Here is a 21,451-nt window from a genome sequence, read left to right as displayed (position 1 = left end):
AGATTATTTTGTAGCTGAGGTAAAAATGGTAAAATATAAATGAAAATTAAACGGTTGGTTAAGTTGAAGGAAATAAACGCGAAAAAATTGAAAGCAAAAATTTAGGTTTAAAAAAAAATAATATATTCTTCATTTTAAAGGCCCATTACCCATTAAGTATTAGCGGCTTGCTTTGTGAGTTTGCCGCGCACGTCTCAGTCGTCTCACACACCACATCAGATATTTATTAATAATAATAATAATAATGTATCACGTCAAAATTATTTTATATAATCGAGAAATCTGTGCTGCAAGGTTTTTGTAGTTTTCAAATTAAACGGAATGTTGCGAAACGTTGCGTGTATAGTCGTGTTATCATTAAAATTATCATAATACGAATAATGTTCGTAACATCAATCAGTGCCGTTTCGCATGATGTCCAGATAAATTATTTGTTTTCTCCTTTTAATTTTATATTGTATTATTGTCATATTAAAATCGCGTGCCTAAGTTGGATAAAGAATACAAGTGCATACGCCATACGACTTTACTGGCTTACTGCATTTTAAGAGGATGTACACGACCGTTTGTTGTCTCCGTCTTACAAGTGCATAACATGGCAAATTTACGCTCAGGAGATCACGTTTAGCTCCATTAGTTTACAAATTAGAGTGAATTATAGACCTAACCTAACCTATTATGAAACTTTATGTTATTAACTTTATGAACATTATCTGTGTTTGTACGCGGGTTTTTGACGATTGTTCAATTTCGTAGCAATTTATGCGTATATAAAAAAAGCGTAAATTGAAAATGTTTCACTTAAAAATTAAGTTATCGTAAAAAACCCACTAACAAACAAACAAACACAAATAATGTTTCATAAAGTTAGGTTTTTTAGATTTTGAGTGTGGAGCAATAGACGGAATTTATTGATTTTATAAAGTTTGTGTGTGTGTGTGTGTGTGTGTGTGTGTGTGTGTGTGTGTGTGTGTGTGTGTGTGTGTGTGTGTGTGTAAAGAATAACATAAATGTTTACGAAAAATCGATTTAGGTTTCCGATTCAACTTAAAAACGAATAACCCAACGTATTTCCGCCAAATATTTTTATTATCATTTTCTGCAGGTCAAAATTTATCGGAATTTTAATGGGCAGTTTATAGGCATACGAAAATGTTGTTTTAATAAAAATTTAAACAAAAAGTTGAGTCTAAATTCACAATAATTGTCTAAAAACATCTCCGAATTTCGAAGTTCGTCAAAATCATGAATATTATTTTGAGTTGTTAATTAATAAATCTTTTCTTTATGTTCTTGTACGTCCTCGGGCTGTATAGATACATAAAACGTGGGGTCGACCGGACGGCGAAAGAAAACGAGTGACTCGTTGGTCGGCGGCTACCGTGACCTAACCGCGGTGGCGGAACATGTACCGCGAGCAAGTAACCGACATGGGTTGGTAGAACCAGTGTTGCCAGATTAAAAAAATTCAAATTCCCTTTTATTGATTTCATATTTCCCGTTTTGATTAAAAATTTCCCGCACCAAAAATTTTTTTCTCGCTACGCTCGTACTCACAATCACTGATAATATATCATTAACTGTGGTCAAAATGATAAGATAACACCATAGTTCTATAAGTTGCACACGCCACACACAATAATAATTAATAGTCTATTCTTATGTAATATAATTTTGAGGTACATAATATAATAATTAATAAGAAATACTTTTAACATCTACATAGCAATTTAATTTTTATTTATTTTGATACACTTTATTAATATAAAGGGCCACTTTATATAGATATAAGATACTAAAATGTAAATAATAAAATATTATCATCAAAAACAAATTATTAATGACCATTCTAGTCCTTTAAAAGTATAACATATTATTTAGAAATCATAATTTAAATAACAAAACATAAAATAGGATAATAAAAGTATAAGATTATCTTATTATCAACAAAAACAAATTATTATATAAGGAACACACTGCTTTTATGACTTAGAAATACCACTCTAGTCCTTTAAAAATTAAAAGTATAACATATTATTTAAATATCATAATTTAAAAACAAAATACATCATAGGATAATAAAAATACAAAATTAAAAAAAAAACAAATTATTATATAAGGAACACACTGCTTTTATGACTTAGAAATACCACTCTAGTCCTTTAAAAATTAAAAGTATAACATATTATTTAGATATTATAATTTAAAAAACAAAATACATCATATTATAATAAAAACACAAGATTAAAAAAAACAATTATTTTTTATACAGAGTTTTAGCGTTATGAAGTCTTAAATGTTCTTTTGTCACTTCAAAGTTGGTACAGTTAATATTTTTAGCCCCGAATGATGATCGAATTACAGATATTGAATTTAAGGTATCATCTCCCAACCTGTTACGCTTTTTAGTTTTAACATCTGTAACTATTGAAAAAATTCTCTCTGCTTCGGCATTAGAATGGGGCAAGCATAGACACAATTGTGCAAGGTCCGCTAGATTTTTGTACATTAATACTTCTGAGTAATCTTCAAGTTTGGAAATTTGATGCCAAAACTCCTCTACATCCAAAGAAATTAATTCTTTTTTTTGTTCTTGATTTATTAATACCTTGATTCTTCTCCATTCCATTGTTAACTCGTTTATATCAAATGGCTTATTGAATGTTTCTATTAAAACTTTAAAATTTATATCAGTACCATCTGTCAGTGCTATTTTTGGATCAATAAATTTTAGTTGTTTGAAAAATAAGTTATTGATTGCCAATCTTTTTTTAATTTCAATTGCAGCTTGAATAAAAAATTCCAAACATTTATTTTTTATTTCTGTTACAACTTCTGAATTGAAATTATTAATATAGTCCTCACATTCAGTTCCCAAAAAAACTCGATCATTTTGTAAAAAATTATTAGGGTCATCAACATTAATAGTATGGAGTTGTACGGTATTCAGAACGTCAGTCTTTATAAAATGTGTTAAAAACTCTTTGAGAATGTTTTCAGAAGCATCAGATATTTTATGTATCAATATGGTCCGACTTTGAAACAATGCATTAAATTTATTCAAAATATTTAATACATATTTTAAAAATAGTAAATAAGCCTTTGTATATGAATTTTCCATCGATCTTAAAATATTTTCAGCGCTAAGTAATTTGTCCTCAACAACAGCAACACGAAAATAACTAATTAATACCACCCAATATTCTAGTATACGAGAAACACACTGATGCATGGATAACCATCTTGTTGAAGCAAGTTTCAATATTTTTTTTCTCTCCATATGAAAATATTCTTGCATTTCTGTCAACTGTGAACAACGTTTAGCACTCCCTGAACAATACGTTGAAATACTTCTCAATAATTCTTCAGGACCTCTTGGCAATTTCTCACAAGCCTTCCCTGCAACCAAAGCTGATGAGTGGCATAAGCATCTCATCAATATAACTGATGGAACATCCTTAGTTAGATGACTAAAAAAAGAATTATGCTTTCCGACCATAACATTAGCACCGTCTGAAGCTAAACCCAAGATATTATTTAAAGGTATATTTTTGGAAACTAAACAATTTTTAAATGCGTCATAAATTTTTTCTGCCGAACCGTCAGTGGCATCCAATAATATAAGCTCTAATAATTCTGTTCTAACACGGCCTGTTGTTGGAGACATATATCTAACTAAAGCACACATAAATTTGTGATCAGTAATATCTGTGCTTTCATCTACAAGAATTGAAAACGGTAAATGTCTTAAATTATTTATAGTTTCAGTGGATTCGACATTTGCAATTATATTTTTAACAATACTTGTGCATTTCGTTCTGTTTAACGTTAAATCTTTTGCAATTGCTGAATCAGTAAAACATTTACCTATTACCCATATTACGCTATTTATTATTAATAGGTCTATAATAATAATGCTACAGAGCCTATATATATTATTTAGGCTCTGTACAAGACACCAGTCTACCTACAATAGTACAAAGTACAATCTACATTGTGTTAACTAAGATATGGTTTAAGCTGTTTAGCTGTTATCATTTCTTAATGTCTTATCCACAATTCATATAAAATAATATAATCCATGATGAAGTTTTCTTTATCATGATAAATTATCAATATTTAATTTTCTGTTTTTATTTTTTTTTTCGAAAAAATATGTTGGGCTGATTAATTTCCCGTAAATCGAGTTGGTAATGAAATTCTTTCCCTTTTCCCTAATGGTATTTTTCAGTCATATTTTTTCCCTCTAAACGGGAAATTTCCCTCCATCTGGCAACACTGGGTAGAACACGGTTCTCCGCCGGATTAACGTTGTCGCCTTGTCGTTGCTGACCGGCGCAGCAGCAGCTGTCTCGTGTTTTAGTCTTGGCCCCGGCGCGTTTAGCCTTGCCGCCTTGTCATAATCTGTGCGGCGGTAACCTATATTGGCTATATTTCATGAAATTTTGAAAAAAAAAATTGTTTTCTTTTAAACACATTTGAGAGAATAGATGGTATAAGGAATGATCATTAATTACACACAGAAATCATCAAAAATGAATGAATTTCCAACCGGAGTATACGAATTACTATGTTAATGGTTTTAAATATTACGTACCTACCCAGAAAAGTGGTATTATATTATTATTATAGTATGATTTATCACTTAGTCGTTGGGTCCTGATTGGCTATTATTTATTAATTATTTACAATTATTTAATAAATAATACTATAATAGTATTCGATTTCGATACAGTAAACTAACTCTTAAAATGTCCCCTCGTTGTAAGTACTTCGGTACTTACCTATAGGTAATTGCAGTTTAGCTACCACGCGATTTTTTCAAATTTTTTTTCTTCGAAACATATGTATTTCGACGAGTTAAGAACAATGATGCAAAAATAAATTTGCGCAAACCGTTATTTTGGAAGTTACAGCCTTCCAAAGTTTTCGATTTTAGTTTTAAACGCATGCGCTCAACGACAGCGTACTTGCTGCATTGCCGCGCGGAAGTCTTCGAGTTTATATTATACAAATATTAGTAATATAAAATATAAATACTTTTGTTAGGGTTAGGATGTTTATTACCTTAAAAAAACTTATAAATATGCACAATAAATATCAAAACATGCCCTTTAAAAAAATTAAACAAGTCATTTTAAAATTTTATTTCTAATTCAAAATGTATTTTAAATTATTTTACAACTGTTTATGTAAAAACTTAAATACAAATATATAAAAATATGATATTTTGAAATTAAAAACATATAGGTACTTACAATGAATTCGACACACTATCGCAATCATCGGTCGTAAACTTGATTAATAAACGTAGTCAAAGTTAAGATAAGTATAAGTAATAAAGATAAGTTAATTATATACTACGGGTTTCATATTTTCTCATTTTCGTTAAATGTGAAACCGACTGTGCCTACCTATGGGTTTTTATTGAAGTTATTTTTTGGCGAAATATGCATTTATTTATTATTTTTTCGCTAAATATGCATTTATTCAGAAAAATCCCTAAATATTCAAAATAAAATTGAATGCATCTGATTCTATGTCGTACAAAACGAATTTATAACTTGGTCTACAATGTGCACGACTAAAAGAAAAAATATACAAAAGTCATAAACATCTTAACCCTTGTAATTACCCTGTGACCTACTCGAGGTGGTGTTGCATAGCAAGTCGAGGGATATTTTCGATTTGCGGAGCGGAGCGACGCGACGGCGTCGAGGAGCGTAGCGACGAGTGCCGCAAAACGTGCGATCACTGTTCATACTGCGACATAACTTTGATTAGTTATAACTAGGTAAATCGACGTTTTAAAAATGATGGTGCCAAAAATATATATAAATAATATATATTTGTGTAACAGATATTCCCAGTTACGTAATAACTAGGCGGATAACTTATTATTAAAAGAACATCAAAAGATATTAAGATAAAAATTGTAGGTCATAAACTCGTACCTATCTAATGTTTCGGTCGGACTTGAAAATCATCGTAATTGGCACTTGGCAGTATGCGGTCTGCATTATTTGTGAAACATGTGTCTTAATCTTTTAAATATTTTTGAACTTTTCTCGTGCAAAACAAACGGGCCCGTTAGTATCGAAGTACTAGAAAAACTTCAAGAGTGGAATCTAATAAGTAAAAATAATACATTAAAGTGTAACGAAGGGCATATTCTTCGTTTATATCCCTTGAATAGTGCTATCAATGGATTTGTATGGCGATGTCGAGAAAAAAAAAATTTTTTTTTTAAATCTCATCTGTCCCTTTTTCAAATAGTGGCATTTTCTTATTTGTGGCTTAAAAATGTTTCTCTATCTTTTATAATGGAGCAAATCTCTATTTCGGAAAATACTGCAGTATAGATTGAGCAGCTTTTCACAGAGAAGTCGTTTTTGATTGTATGATTATACGTCACAAAAGATTGGTGAGTTTGTAAAATGAAAATGATTTAAATATTTTGAATTTATATGAGATACATACAAATTATACCCTTAACTTATGTAATAAACAGTACAATAATTTAAAATTTTTCAAATATTGATTATAAAAGGTGGAATAGCCAAAACAGTCGAAATAGACGAGGTTTTTTATTGCCAACATTTTAGGCTTATGACTGTTTAGAAGAGGAAGATTCCCGAAGCCTGACAGTGAATCACTCGATTTAATTTGTCAATCCAGATACAGGCGCACACACCAACAATGTCGAAGGCATGTGGCGCCATGCGAAAGCATCACGCCGGTTGTCATTTGCGTATCGCTATATTGTTAATTTTGACCTTTTTTGTAAGACAGTTGCGCATCGTTTGATTTAACAATATAATTTAAAAAATAGGTGTATACCCAAAAGGGTTAGTTGTTTTCGAACTTTGATCATAAAATTCATACATCAACTTTCAAATATTGTACAGATATTTCTATTTTAAAATATATAATAATATTATGATAAAGAAAAAGAATAGGTATTGTGATAATATTGTGTCATTGTGTCAAGATTATCATTATAGTTAGCAATAACATAACTAAGATGTACGGTTGACTAATCGATTTTTTATCGCAAAGTACATCAAACGAGATACTGACACAATGTCGAGACGTACGACGACGTAGACGTATTACCTAATTTTTACTTTTAAGTTTTGACTGCTTTTATTATATTTAAAAATGAGCCAATTAAAATTTGTTAATTCAAATCGTGGAAAAGCTGGCATCATTTTCCAAAATTATTTTTATACGGAATGAAAAACATTAAAAAGTTGTGAAATTATATTTATGTGTCCAAAAAAAAACTGTTATGCCTCAATAAAAATTGATGAGTATCGAAGAACGGTGTTAGAAATACGTGGAGAACATACGCATCTCAAATTAATGGATTCGGAGATGGAAAAACACGAAGTAAGTCAAATTAAGAATTAATTTAACAACAACTAACAAGAGTTAATATGATTTGTGAAAATCATTACATTTGCAATTAAAAAATAATTTTTTATACAATTCTATTGTTCAGCATGTTGATGCGCATTTTATGTATGATAATTTGGTGCAGGTAAAACGGGCAAAATGCGCAAACGATAATTAGCGTTGATGCGCAAACGATGTACGATATTTTAGTACAGGTAAACAGATGATGCGCAAATGATATACGGCCAAGCATCACTGTCACAGTACTGCCGCAAAAAAAATATTATGGTGGTTACATGGCAAAATGTATGTTTATTAAGCGTTGTCGTTATCAAAAGTTGGACGTATTGACAGAATTTTTTAAGTACGCTGGTCAACTTTACGACCCACTCTTGATGAATGACCACCCTAATCATTATGAAGACAATAATGAGTCTGATGAGAAGTAGTTTTGTTACAGACGATGAATAAAATTATATCATGTAAAAAAAAAATAATAAAAACAGTTTAATTATATGCATTTTAAAAGTTTCATTATTTCAAAACTAATTTAAATATACATAAGCCCCCCGTTTAAAAAAAAAAAATTAAGTTTAAAAAATTCAAAATTTAGGAATTTTCGAATTTCAAATCGTTATAACTCAAAAACTAAGTGTTAGCGCAATTTTTTTTTGGCACCATCATTTTTAAAACGTCGATTTACCTAGGTTTCGAAAAAAAAATTTGAAAAAATCACATGGTAGCCAAACTGCAGTTCCAATACTTTTTGATAATATTATAATGAGCAATTTTTTTTCTTCTAATTTTAATTTTTTACATAAATGAAAATAATATTTCATGGAAATTTCGTGAATTTTCAAAGCCCTAGATAGCTAATAACAAATATTAATATTTAATAGGTATATAATTTTAGAGAAAAATTGTAATAGTTATTATTAAGGCGCGTCCAGACGGAGCAGCTTTTGCCGCGCGGCAAATACGCGTCCACACGGTGCGGCATTTATTTCCCGATTATCTTCCAGTAGACAATAATTTAAATATTTAAAAAATAAGTACTGATGCCGCGCGGCTTTGTTGAAAATACGTCCACACACGCGCGGCATAGGCGAGCGGCACAAGCCGCGCGGCTTTCCTTTGATGTAGACCGCCTACTAGGCCGATCGGAAATTATTCCGCGCGGCATCAAAAAAAGCCGCGGAAAATGTATTTATGTATCCACACTCATGCTGCGTGGCACGGCCGCGCGGCAAAGGCTGCTCCGTCTGGACGCGCATTTATAGGGCATAGGACTTGAAGCATTTGCATATTTACACAGTCACAAAAATAGCAGAGTACGATACAAATACATTTCATGCTTTCACAAAGCTAGTTTTGAAATTTTATTGTGAATATAAATGCATAATATTTTGCGTTTTTAGGTTTTTATTTAGGTGATATTATTATTGCAAATAATACAGTCAACATTTTTGAACAAAAATGTTGTTTATCTTTAATTTTTATCGTATAATATGGGTTTTGACTGTCCGCGGGCACACATTTTTCGTAGAAGCGATAACAATCATTAACATCGTACACTATACCTACGACATCGCCACTACAGCTTTGTGCGCACCACGCGGGCTTTTATTCGATTAGGATTTATTTATAAAACGTTTCTAGACGGACTAGACGTATTAACAATGATCAATATTTTAGTATATACTATATAGTCTCAGTCAGTTCTGCGGAATGTACATTCGTGTTAAAAAAAAATGTCAAGTGCATATTATTATGGGGTTTTTAAGTGCATAAGTGCTTACATATTTAGAGCTTTTTTAGAGCTACAAGTCCTCTGCCCTAGTTATTATAAAAAATTCACATTATTACGGTTGTTATAATAACTTATCTTACGTCATGATAATAAGCCTCCACGTTTTTACGACGGAATATTTTTATTAACTGAATTTTTTTGCCTGTCATCGCCTTTTGGGAATGAGCGTTGGGAAACGTATTTTAGTATACAAGGTAATAAATTTAAAAATAATTATTTGTTAGTCATTTTATCTTGATACTTAATTTTTAACATCGGCTTCTGTGATATCAATATCATTATTGATACTCATATTTTTTTCTAGCATTATTGAGTAAGTCACTTAAAAAAATTAATTAAACTACTTTACTTTTCTTCCTAAAAGTAACTAATTTGCTTTAAGGCTTACGTCACTAAAATTAAATTAAATAACAGAACAATTCATTTTATGTACGCCTGCTTCTTTGGTTTCTTAATTTCTTTAAGCAATAGACTTTCGATGATAAGAAACGTTAGTACCTATATAAATACTATACTATTATAGATTGATTAGAAAAAGGTTTTAAAAATAATAAATTGTTAACAATTATAATTATATTCAACAATTATTTATATATAACCATAAAATTAATATACCAATCATTTACCTATATGTATAACTAAGGTTGCGAATTTGTAAAAGCTAAAAAAGCAAAATATGCATAAAAAAATGTAAAAACGTGAAATATGCAAAACATATAATGTCGTTATTACTTATTAATTGTTATGTATTTATAACAAACATTCTGACATTTTATTGAACTGAAAAAATAAATATTTATTCATTATTCGAGAAGTTAAATACGAAATAAATGCATGTTTTATAATGCCTGCTAAATTGTTGCATTGAACCATTTTATTATTTTTACATCATTATACTAGGTATTGTTTAAGATTATTTAAAATACATAGTTTATGAAAGAAAAAAAATCAATTTTTTTAGAAAATATTAAATATTCATAATATCCATTTGGAAACCAAGAAATATGCATGCATTCATGTTTTTTTGATTGATGAAACATGCAAATATGCATAATTTTCAATTTGTAAACTCAACAATGTATAGCTTGGATTCTAGCTTGGTTTGCTATAAATAGAGATCATACAGAATAATATGCAATTTCCGAACACTATATATAACATATAAAAACATAATAACAACCGGTCTGTTTATAAGAAATGTTTTATGTATTTCGAGAAAAATTAATTAAATATAAAATTTTTTTGATTGTTTTATTGTAATTTACTATTTTCTATTTAACTACGTTTAGCTTAAACTTAAAACCATAGAAAATCAATTGTAAAGATTTAAAATTAAATATATTATGTATTTATGTTAATTAAATTCATCTTTATATACAGTACCTGAATTTTATGGACATAATATATAAACAAGTATAATATAGGTATTATAAAAAGTGTTCGAATATACAGTGTGTTCACGCTAAGAGGTGCCACTTAATATTTCAGTTCGATTACCTACCTAGTATTGAAAAAAAATTTGGTGTTACCATTTAATAAAAAGTAAGTTGTTTCGCGCATGCACGTGAGTGTTAAAAATTGAAACTCATCTAAAAATTTGTATTTAAGTAAAATCTGCCAGTCAGCGAAAACACCATTTCAATCGAATCGAACTGAAATATTTAGTGATACCTCTTAGCGTGAACACACTGTATATAATACTATTTTTCAAAAGTATTCAAAATACTTTAGTATAATTTATAAGTAAAATAGCCAATAGGTATGTATCATTTATGTATGTATAATATGTAATGTACATTGTATATTATGACACGAGTTTAATAAAATTATTTATATATATTATATATACTATACAAATGATATGAAACGTGGTCACTTTTTATGTATAAATAATCTACATTCCACATATTAATTTAAAAAAAAGTATATTAACTTTTTTTAACTGAGTTAATATTTTTCCATATAACTTCTAAACTTATCGATCTTGTGTTCTTTTAAGATAACTTAAATTGAGCTAATTATTCTCATTTAATTTTTCCACATTTGCAGATTATTCAGTATATTATATTAAATACATTTTCATGTTTTTATAATGTATTTTATTAACGTTTTCGCGGAATGTTAAATGTTTTTTTGCCACCTAAAACCTACAACCTATTTAAAATATTATACTTTTGAAACTATATAGTCTACGACAACATAAATTTAAAACAAAAATTCCATAATGTTGGAAAATATTGTAAATCTTGAATTTTGAAAAACAAATCCACGCTAATATGCAAAAAATACCTAAATTATTATTTTCATTATTTGGACAACAAACTTGTGATATTTCTAACATTTTAAATTTTAATCATTAATAGGTACTGTAATATTATAAATACTGAATTCGCTGGGAAATACGCTGGCTATGTGAATAATAGTCGGTAAGATAAGATATAGATAATACTATATAATATAATAGTTTATAAATTTATGATCATTATCGGTGAGTCGCGTGTAAAGTATATCTATGTGCTTATGATCGTAATTCGTAACCCGTCAATTATCTGCAGATAACGCATCGATGATATAATAATAAATTAATAACGCACAAGACGTTCTCAACAAATATCTTAATTTTTTTTTTTTTGTGGAAATCGGAATATAACCTTTGGCGTAAAATGTCCATGGTAATAACAGGTGAGGGTATCTTTGGTGGAAAACGGAAACTCTCCTCATAACGCGTACATATCCAATGAATCCTTTGAAACGAACTATCTCTGATCTGAATAGTCATTTATACAGGCGTAGATGCAATGATTTACTTGCTATAATAAACTTTATAGGTATGGAATATGGATGTATTTATAATGTATATTAATACATAGGTATTTAAATTACATATTTTCAACTAGCGTATTTTATATTTAAAATTTTTATGTAAATATAACTATCGGTTATACGGTGAAAAACAAAATATAAAGTATAAACACTATAAACTACTATCAGGAAAAAAAATATGAAAACAAACATATAATTTAATAGGTCGGAATCAATTTTTATTAAAAACATATAGAAACAAAACACACTTGGCTCGAACTGCGACCGTTGCATTACACGTACGATCGTCGTACTTATGCTCTCGCCGAAACAACGAGATTCCCTTGCCTGTGCGTGTCGCGTGCGGCAATGTTCTCTTGCGGCAAAATATTGTTGTCACTTCAGCACAATATATAGTTTTGCTGACATGACCTATCTTAACATTAAAATATTCCCACCTATTTTGCAAATTGTAGTAAACCCAATAATGTAATAATAATAATAATAATGCTATAATGTAAATTTATAAATACAATGTACAATAATAAATGACACACTTTGTATAATTTATAATGAAGTAATGAGACATATATAGAATATTATGTAAAATGTTTAAAAGTCTACATAGCAGGAAATATAGATCAAAGATGAAAACAACAAATAGTTTTTCCCTTTACGCATATTTATGCAATCCACTATCCAGAAATATTAGGGAGTAAAATTAGAATATTATAATAAGACGCCATATACATACGTCATTGATAGAATTCGCATAAATACGGGTAGAACACTATGTTTTAGAAGATAGTCAGCACGGCTCGTAGACGCTTACAACAGTTTGCGTTATATGCTATATATTTGTGATTAACGTATAATAAAAAATTGTTTTTGTTCCATAATATATACGAATCAGTGTTCTATTTTACCCATCTTTCTCAACACAACATCTTAAGACTGACAAAGTCGTGCTACGTCGTTTAAATAATTAATTATAATATTGTGCTCAACGTGTCCTGCACGGCGATCACTACAATATGAATTAAATAATATTACATTGATGATGACTGTATACAATATAGGTACGACACACGAAATTCGGAAACATCATAAAATATTTGTTCTATATTTGTAAAACAAACGTGTTTTTTTATTGTCATAACATCTTGCACAGTTACACTATAGTGCAAAAAAAACCCTAACTATGGAAAACTTATTGATAATACCACGACGTGGTGTTAAACCAGTAATATAAAATCTTTAATTGAAAAAAAAACGAATAACGATTATCGTATTAAAGGTCATGACGCCATCCATCGTCTTCAAAGTCACTGCAATAGTAAGCGACAAATTTAATATTATTCATTTGACAATACGCAACCATAAGATCCTAGTCTCTTTATTACGTTCTACGTATGTTTAATAATGTGACCAAATAATGATTGTCCGTATTTTTGTTTCTCTCAGCTATAACCAGATAAGAGTTGGAAAGTGTATTAAAAAAAAAAAATGTTGTATTTATGTGCGCTTAAAACGTTTTGATCATGTGGTTTTGTTTAAAACATTTTGCACATACTAATATAAATATTTTTAAACATTTTAGTCGACGTTTTAATTATATTATTTAGACACGAAAACCACCTATTAGGCACTTACTTATAAGTTATTAATTATTATAATAGTTACAAGTTATGCAATATAAAACTCTGATTTAATTGTGACAAATAATTAAGTGTACACTACTATTTACTATATTTTTTAAGAAATATAATTTTATAAACAAATCACTGTTGAAAATTAAAAAAAAGAGTAATTTATAAAAAAAAATTTTTGCAAAAAACAATTGTGTGTATGTCTAACTAAAGCAGAACGGAAACGATAGATGGATTATTTAATAGATCTATCATGGTATGTTTTGCAAGGTATACAGTGAATTAGCGTAAAAGCATATAATAATATAATATTATTATACCTTATATTTTATTTATTTTTTGTTAATCCGTGTGCTGTATCATTATTTATTTTCAAAGGACATTTATCATTCTTCTAGAAGTAAGGACAAATAATTAATACCTATTGATTAATTGATTATTGCCACGCATTATTAATGTAATAATGTATCTATTGGGAATTGGTATAATATGGCAATATGCTTTGCTAATCATCGTTCGTGACCGACGACTGTGATTATTTAAATTCTTTTTGAAGAAGAAATTAAACCAAATAAGAATTGCCAAGATAATTATCAAGTTAAATGTTATAAAATGTCAAATCTGACCTATGAAATAGTTGCTAATTCTGTCGTACACTGTAGATAGTTGTTGTTAAGACTACGTGATATCCGTATGTGTTGTCTCCGTCTTACAAGTGCATAACATTGCAAAAACTGTTTAGCGCGGAATAGAACTACTCAGTCCGTACAATTAGTAGAAACACCAAAAGTTAACACAATATAGAAAATAGTATTTTCTGTGTCGTAGCGTTTTTATTTGTTTGATATCTTTAATAAGAAAAAAGTTATAATATTTTTAAAAATCTGATATTTTTAAGTTTTTTAAACTTCAATAACTTTTGATATATTGGTCTAATCAAAAAAATAAAAACGCTGTGACACAGTAATAATTCTCCTATTTTTATGGTGAAAATTTGGTTTCTTAGTAATAACTGTTTATACTTCTCGGTTATTTCACGCGCGAAACAGTTTTTCTATGTTACGCGCTTGACGGGCACTTGTAAAGTTGTAAGACGTATACAACACGTGCGGGGTATCACGTCCTCTTGACATAATATCATGATAAATATGTGTTGATATTTTAAGCAGATTATTTTAAGATAGGTTTGGCCAGCTGAGCTAGAAAGTTTCGACATACAAATTTTGATTTATATTACATCGCTCACATCGCACAGCACGGGCACGGGAAGTTCAATTGTCGATTAGTGATTCGGCGAGAGCGAAGGTAGGACGATTGTATGTGTGATGTGTGAAGCAACGGTTGTAGTATGGACAAGTGTTTTTAATTAGTTTTCATTTTTATGTTAGTTTTACACCTCAATAAAGAGCGTTTCCGACTTCAAAATCCAAATATATAAGAAAAGAAAAAATAATCGTATCCAATATATACATATAATATACACATCATTATCATAATACAAACTTATTTATAGAGAATTGACGGGTGGGCATGCCGCATGCAGCTAATTCGCTATCTTCGAGTCGGCCCTATTGGCAGAGGCTATTTTTAAGTCGTTGACTGTGTTCATGATGGTTTTATTTTGATGATAATATTATTACAACGTAGGCATGAAATACCATATTATTATAAATTATTATTAAACGTCTTATTATATTTTTTTGAAAACGATATCGATAAGGCGCGCCGAGGTGATTCTATACCCTTTCCCCCGCCGCCGATAGCGATAACGTGCCTAATTGTTTATTATCTTTCGGCCGTTGCGCATAACAAGTTCACCGCCGCCGCCTCGCGGGTTTTATCGTTGACGGTTGACCGTAGTCGTCTACTCGCCTCGGGACCGTCGTCGTTTCATCGCGCTTCGTCTCACGTGATATTTATCCTAGAGCACGTGTTAAATTAATATTATGCCATATTAGTCCTAGTGAGTCGTAAAATAATTATTAATTAGTGCTAGCGTGCCAATTGGTGTGATCCGGCGGAAAATATTTTTGTCGTATTTGTCATTATTGTTGTCGATGGATAATCGCACACGTGTGCAACCGTGAAATCCCGACACACGCGCTCGCGGACTTGTGTGATTTCAACGGTACCTTCACGTCAACATTTAGGTACACGATATATTGACATAAAGATTCATAAAGTAACGACAACGCACGAGCGACATCGCCTGTTGGTATCAATCGCAGCCGGCGTGACCCGTACGAGCTGCTCATAGGCGACGTGGTTATAACTCGTAGTCCATTCATATAGGCTGTTGCGGTTCGGCCGAGCGGTCAGCGGTCAGCGACAATCGGTAGGTGTTTACGATATGTTAAACGCGGTGTCTTTGACACGCGGATTTTGTGTTTAGGCCATAGAATATTCAAGATTTTCGCGGAAGAAATTGGACGGAGTGTGTCGATACGCAGTGGCGTATACAGAATTTTTTTTTTTTTGAGGGGGGGGCACACACTGTCTAAAATTTTACCATATACACTACCTACTACCAATGAGAAAAAAATAAAAAAAATATTTAATGTTTTTAATGCAAATAATTTATTTATATTTCCAGTCAGTCATCAAGTTAATATATACATACATACATATATATATATATATATATATATACATAATTATAAATAGTAATTTAATAATAAAAACTGGTTAGTCCAAACAAAATTATAAGTGTATAAAAACAATAGTAACCATATTGTATAAAATTATTTTGAGCAATCTACCTATGAGTTGCAATTTTTTTGGTGCTTTTTTGGCAAAATCCTCAATGATTTCAGTTTCTGAAATTATCTCCTTTTTATTTATGGTTACTAAAGCTAATCCATTAAGTCTATTTTCAGTCATTGTTGATCTTAAGTATATTTTCAGTTGTTTCAAGGTAAAAAAAGTATGTTCTGGTGTAGCTGTTGCAATAGAAAGAGTTGTGAATATTTGTTAAAGCAATTTAATATTTCGCACAATATCTGTACAATATGGTAAAGTCTCAATAGCAGTTTGAGGTTTATTCACTATGCTATTTTGTCCATTGGCTTCCCATTATATTTTGCCATATACATAATTCAGCCTTTAATGTAACAATTGCATTTAACGGAAGATGATTTTTGTACATTTTTGCAGCCTGTAAAATAGTTTTAGTATCATATTTATTGAAATGTTATGGGATTAACCCTTCAAGTTAAATAATTTCTCTTAATCTTTGATCAAATTGTGTCCTTAATTCACATATAATTTGGTCAAGAAATAGAATGAATATAGTTATTTTTTAATAATCTTCAGGATTTGTAACGTTCACATTAGCTCTTTTATTTTGTTTGCTACAAATTTGAGGTGTTTTATTATCGACATCTATTTTAGAAGCAATCTTAAGTACTTCACTAAATATATTTTTGAAATGACTATCAACATCTTTACGAATAGATTCTTAAGATAATAGTGATTACTAAATACTGTTATAACCACAGAATATTCATTGGTATAAGCATATTATTATAGTATGTGTTCATGTATACGAATAAATTTAAATCTTTAAAACAAAATTTAGTAAATACAGCCAACAAGGGGGGTCATGGCCCCTTTGGTACCCCCTCTCCTGGATACGCCACTGTTGATTTATATTGGTTTAATTTTGAGTGTTCAAGAAGTTTAGCATTCAATATACAAGCGATACATAGGTACTAACCTGTGTCATGCTTAGACTTCGATATGAGTAGGCATGTAACTATTCCCGGTCGATACGTTTTGAATTCTTCTTCTTGAAAATCTTGATTATCTTAAGAAGACGCCATGCCCGCGCGTGTCATTATTTTAAATGTTAATAAATATCTATTATATTTAAAATAACAATTTATCTCATTATTTACACATTACCTATATTTTTACAAAGAATATTATTATGCTTTTGAACTTTGATATATTGGCATAAATTATTATAATAAGTATTACGTATAATTAAAGCTGTAACTAGTGGAAGGGAGGTCGAGGGGTCCGGACCCCAACCCGAAATTTTTTTCAGTTACGGTATTGAGTATAACTCCTTAAAAATCGGGAGTGTGGAGTCCTCTTGAATTAGATGCTTGTAAAAATATTTTCGTGGGAAAAATAAACATCCAGATCAAAGTCAAAATCAAAGGTAGGTTATGTTGATATGTATGGTACCAAATTCAAACACAATACTGCAGAAGACAATACTGTTTGTTGTAGCGTTATTTTCAGTTATTATTGAAACATAAAAATTAATTGTTATTTTAAACCCGTATTTTTTATGTTTTTCAAATTTAAATACTTGATTTTTGTGTACCTTTCTTTCTTAGAAGTTATAATAAATCAACAGTTCAGTATTTTAAATAATTATGTTTTTAAATTTTATATTTTAAAGTAGGTACATTACAGTTTTACCTATGTAAAAAATGAAACTAAAGACTAGAGGAGTCACTAAATGTTAAGGTAAGTATGAAATTATTATAAGTTACAATTACTATATTAAGTACTATAATGATGTTATATCGATGATATTATTTATAAACCTTGTCCAGACATATATTACCTACAAGGTTTTTCTAATAATTTAGCTTCAAATAATTATGTATGTGAGATTGTACGTGTTCTATTGAAATCAGTTAAATTTATATCTTCCATTTAGTCTACCTTACCTTCTATAAATAGATATCAATAATATTATATTACGACAAGTCTAATGAGATCACAAAATAAGACTTCAATAATTTTTGCTCTCATGCTTTCAAAATTATAGACCAGCTATAGATATTACTCAGTCTGACATTGAACGGAACGTTTCACTTGTGGCATTTGATTTTTTGTTTTCTGCTTCCAATTGGGTTATAGCTGTCGTTTTATTCTGATATCCAATTCTGAATTCTTATCGGTAAGTATCTATATAAATAAAAAATGCATTATAGTTTTTATACAGAATAGTTTCTTTTTTTTTAATGCAGTTGTCAATCATTTTTTTGAATAAATTTTATTTTAGATATCAAAAATGTTTTTGACTAAGGTAATACAACATTTTTAAATGCTTGTATTTTTCAAAATTCTATTTAAATGTAATCAGTAGTGCTTAAGATTATAATTTTATAATACATCTTCGCTATTATAGATCTATATATATATATATATTTTTAATATCAGCACTTTTTATCTAGATGTTTATTAGTTATGACATTTTTAATTTAAAACCAATATTCCAATTAATGTATGTTTTAATGTATAAATACCTATTGAAAGTTGAACTTGGTTCTTATTAGTTTTTATTAAAAGTAAATTTTTTTTATATATAGAATGACCACTAATAGCGCACTTACTTTATAGCAGGGTTGCCACCTTTTTGTTTTCAAAATAAAGTACATCATGATTCATGACTTGAGGATATGTTTTGGCTCACAAAACAAATTGTAAAATAACTGTGCCATATCATTCGTTAGATTAAATTACCAAAGCCAGTAAAGTACAAAACACAAAAAATACAAATTTTTTTAACCAATAAGTATCTTTATTTTAAAGAACTAAACTTTTTAACAAAATTTAATAAGGAAAAATATTAGTTTCATAAACATATTACATGTTATTTTTAAATGTGTACTTTTTATTGCTCTTAGCAGCTTTTAGTAATTGTTCATCATTAATTAAATTATCATATATTTCAGTACATGTTTCAATAGCATTAAGAAAAATAATTAATTCATATTTTATAAGTTCAAGCCTACACTTATTTCTTTCTTCTCTGTATTTTAATTTCATCATAGAAAATACTCTCTCACAGTAACTTGATGTTTCAGGAGTATTATATATAAAACTAATAACTTGTTAATATAAATGAGTGGACATTTTTGATTTTCAAGTTTTGAAATTTTAAATAAACTTTGCCATTTACTACATGGATTTGAATTAGGTTCTTTTAACAACGGCAACATTTCATTAATAGTATTGCATTCATTATATAGCTTATTCATATTTAAAGAAAGTTTATTATCTAAGCTAAGCTCATTTATCAAATTTAACAATTCAGAATATACAAGTTACTTGAAAGATTAAAACATTTTACTTGTTTCAACCAATTTAAGTCTGATAAATCAAACCATATAATCAAATAATTAACTGCATTATTCAAAAAATTTAAAAAAATCATCAGTAAGTATTTTTTTTTGTTTATGGATGTTTCAATCAGTTGATTTGTTTGGAAGCCAAAAGATTTATCTTTAATTCGTATTTCTAAAGATTTATTTAGTGATTTCATCACATAATAAATTACCATGACTGATATGCTATTCCCTTGCAGTTTATTAATGCATTCATTAAATTAAGGTAAAATATGACTTAAAAAGAAGAAGTATATTTCTATGTCCGTGTTGATTGTTTCTTAATTATCACTAAATAGTATTTTTAATATTAAAAGGGCATTTTTCCAAAGATAAGAAATTGGATTTTATTGGTTCCCAATTTTAAAAAATATTTTCTATGGTAGGAAGTAAAGATAACCATCTAGTCATAACATGTTTCTTTAATTCAGACCATTCACAGTTCAAAAATGTAAAAAAATCTTTTAATGTTTCACACCTTACAGAAGATTGTGAAAAATGTGCATATAATTTTAAAATTACATTTTCTATATCAAAAGATAAATAGTTCATTGCATACCTAACATCATTATGAATGATATGTGCATGACAATTTGCTTTTATTAAATTAGAAATGTCTTTTCGTAAGTTAGTATATAATGAATGATTTTTTCCAAAATTGCAATTAGTATTATCTGCACTTAATACGGATACTTTTTGTAAAGATAATTTGAAGTTTTCAAAAGATTTTTTTATGTATGAACACATTTCATCTGCAGTTTCGTGTGGATTTTTGTAAAAGTCAATTAATTTATTTTCAATACCGTTTTCAATACTGAAATATTGAACACTGAGAGGGAAAAGTTTAACATTTTTTTTGTTACTAGCATCAGTTTGAATTGAAAAAGCAAATACATTTTCATTATTTAAATAATCAATTATTTTATGGAGGTATAATGGTCCTAATTCCTAATACTTCAGTTGCAATACTTTCAGCCTTAGTCCTGCCTAAATGCAATTTGTTTAACATTTTAAAATCTTTGTATGTTTTCTTTTCGACTTTTATACAGCAATCTAAACTATTATTAGACAAATTGTGTTTAGCATTATGGTAAACTTGGACAAGTTCACTAGCAGTTACTTGATTTTCTCCTTATCAGCAGTAGGTCTTTTGAATCCATAAAAGTCCATAGTTTTATTTTTAAGTAAATTTGTCTGTGAACTCTTATGTTTTTACAAATCTCGTGTTGCTTAATATAATAAAATATTAATATATTTTGAAATCACATTTTGCTTAATTTATAAATATATGATAACTAACTCACTGCAGCTATGCCAGAGTTAGCTATAGAAAATTTAACTTTGCAAGAACAACAATAGGCTTCATATTTGTCTTCACATTTATCAGCCCATTTATGTAATATGGTCCAATCATCCTTAAAACATTGTTTTCTCTTAACACACTTTTTTTTTAGATTTGAATCATCTGAAAGTGATTCGTCTGGAGAACCCTACATTAAATAAAAATTAAAACAATATTTATTTTAATTGTTTTTTTTTTTTTTTTACTAGGTAGTTAATAGTAATAATTTGTTACTGACTAAAGACTGTCGTAAATATTGTAGATTAAATAATTTTTTGTATTTATTTTATTAATTTACCATAACTTCTTGAACTGTATTAAT

General features: G+C 28.9%; 1 protein-coding gene and 1 pseudogene across 2 annotated transcripts in view; one reads left to right on the top strand and one right to left on the bottom strand.

The window, feature by feature from the left end:
• The first annotated feature begins 7,097 nt into the window (after window positions 1-7,097).
• Window positions 7,098-21,451, top strand: part of LOC149059789 (uncharacterized) — a 28,233-nt gene continuing 13,879 nt past the window's right edge. Inside the window, exon 1 of one of the 2 annotated variants that reach the window (XM_089217122.1) lies at window positions 7,098-7,392. The gene's annotated coding sequence lies outside the window, so the exon portion shown is untranslated. Of the gene's footprint in view, window positions 7,393-15,481; window positions 15,995-21,451 lie in introns of those variants that run through there. The other variant, XM_089217121.1, reaches the window with a different exon arrangement.
• LOC149059791 (uncharacterized) lies at window positions 16,958-20,534 on the bottom strand (annotated as a pseudogene).

Source organism: Diuraphis noxia, unplaced genomic scaffold (assembly GCF_037042655.1).
Source record: "Diuraphis noxia isolate RWA-SAM2 unplaced genomic scaffold, SU_Dnox_SAM2 contig0001, whole genome shotgun sequence".
Classification (NCBI taxonomy): Eukaryota; Metazoa; Arthropoda; class Insecta; order Hemiptera; family Aphididae; genus Diuraphis; species Diuraphis noxia.
This window is presented reverse-complemented; position numbering and strand designations above follow the sequence as displayed.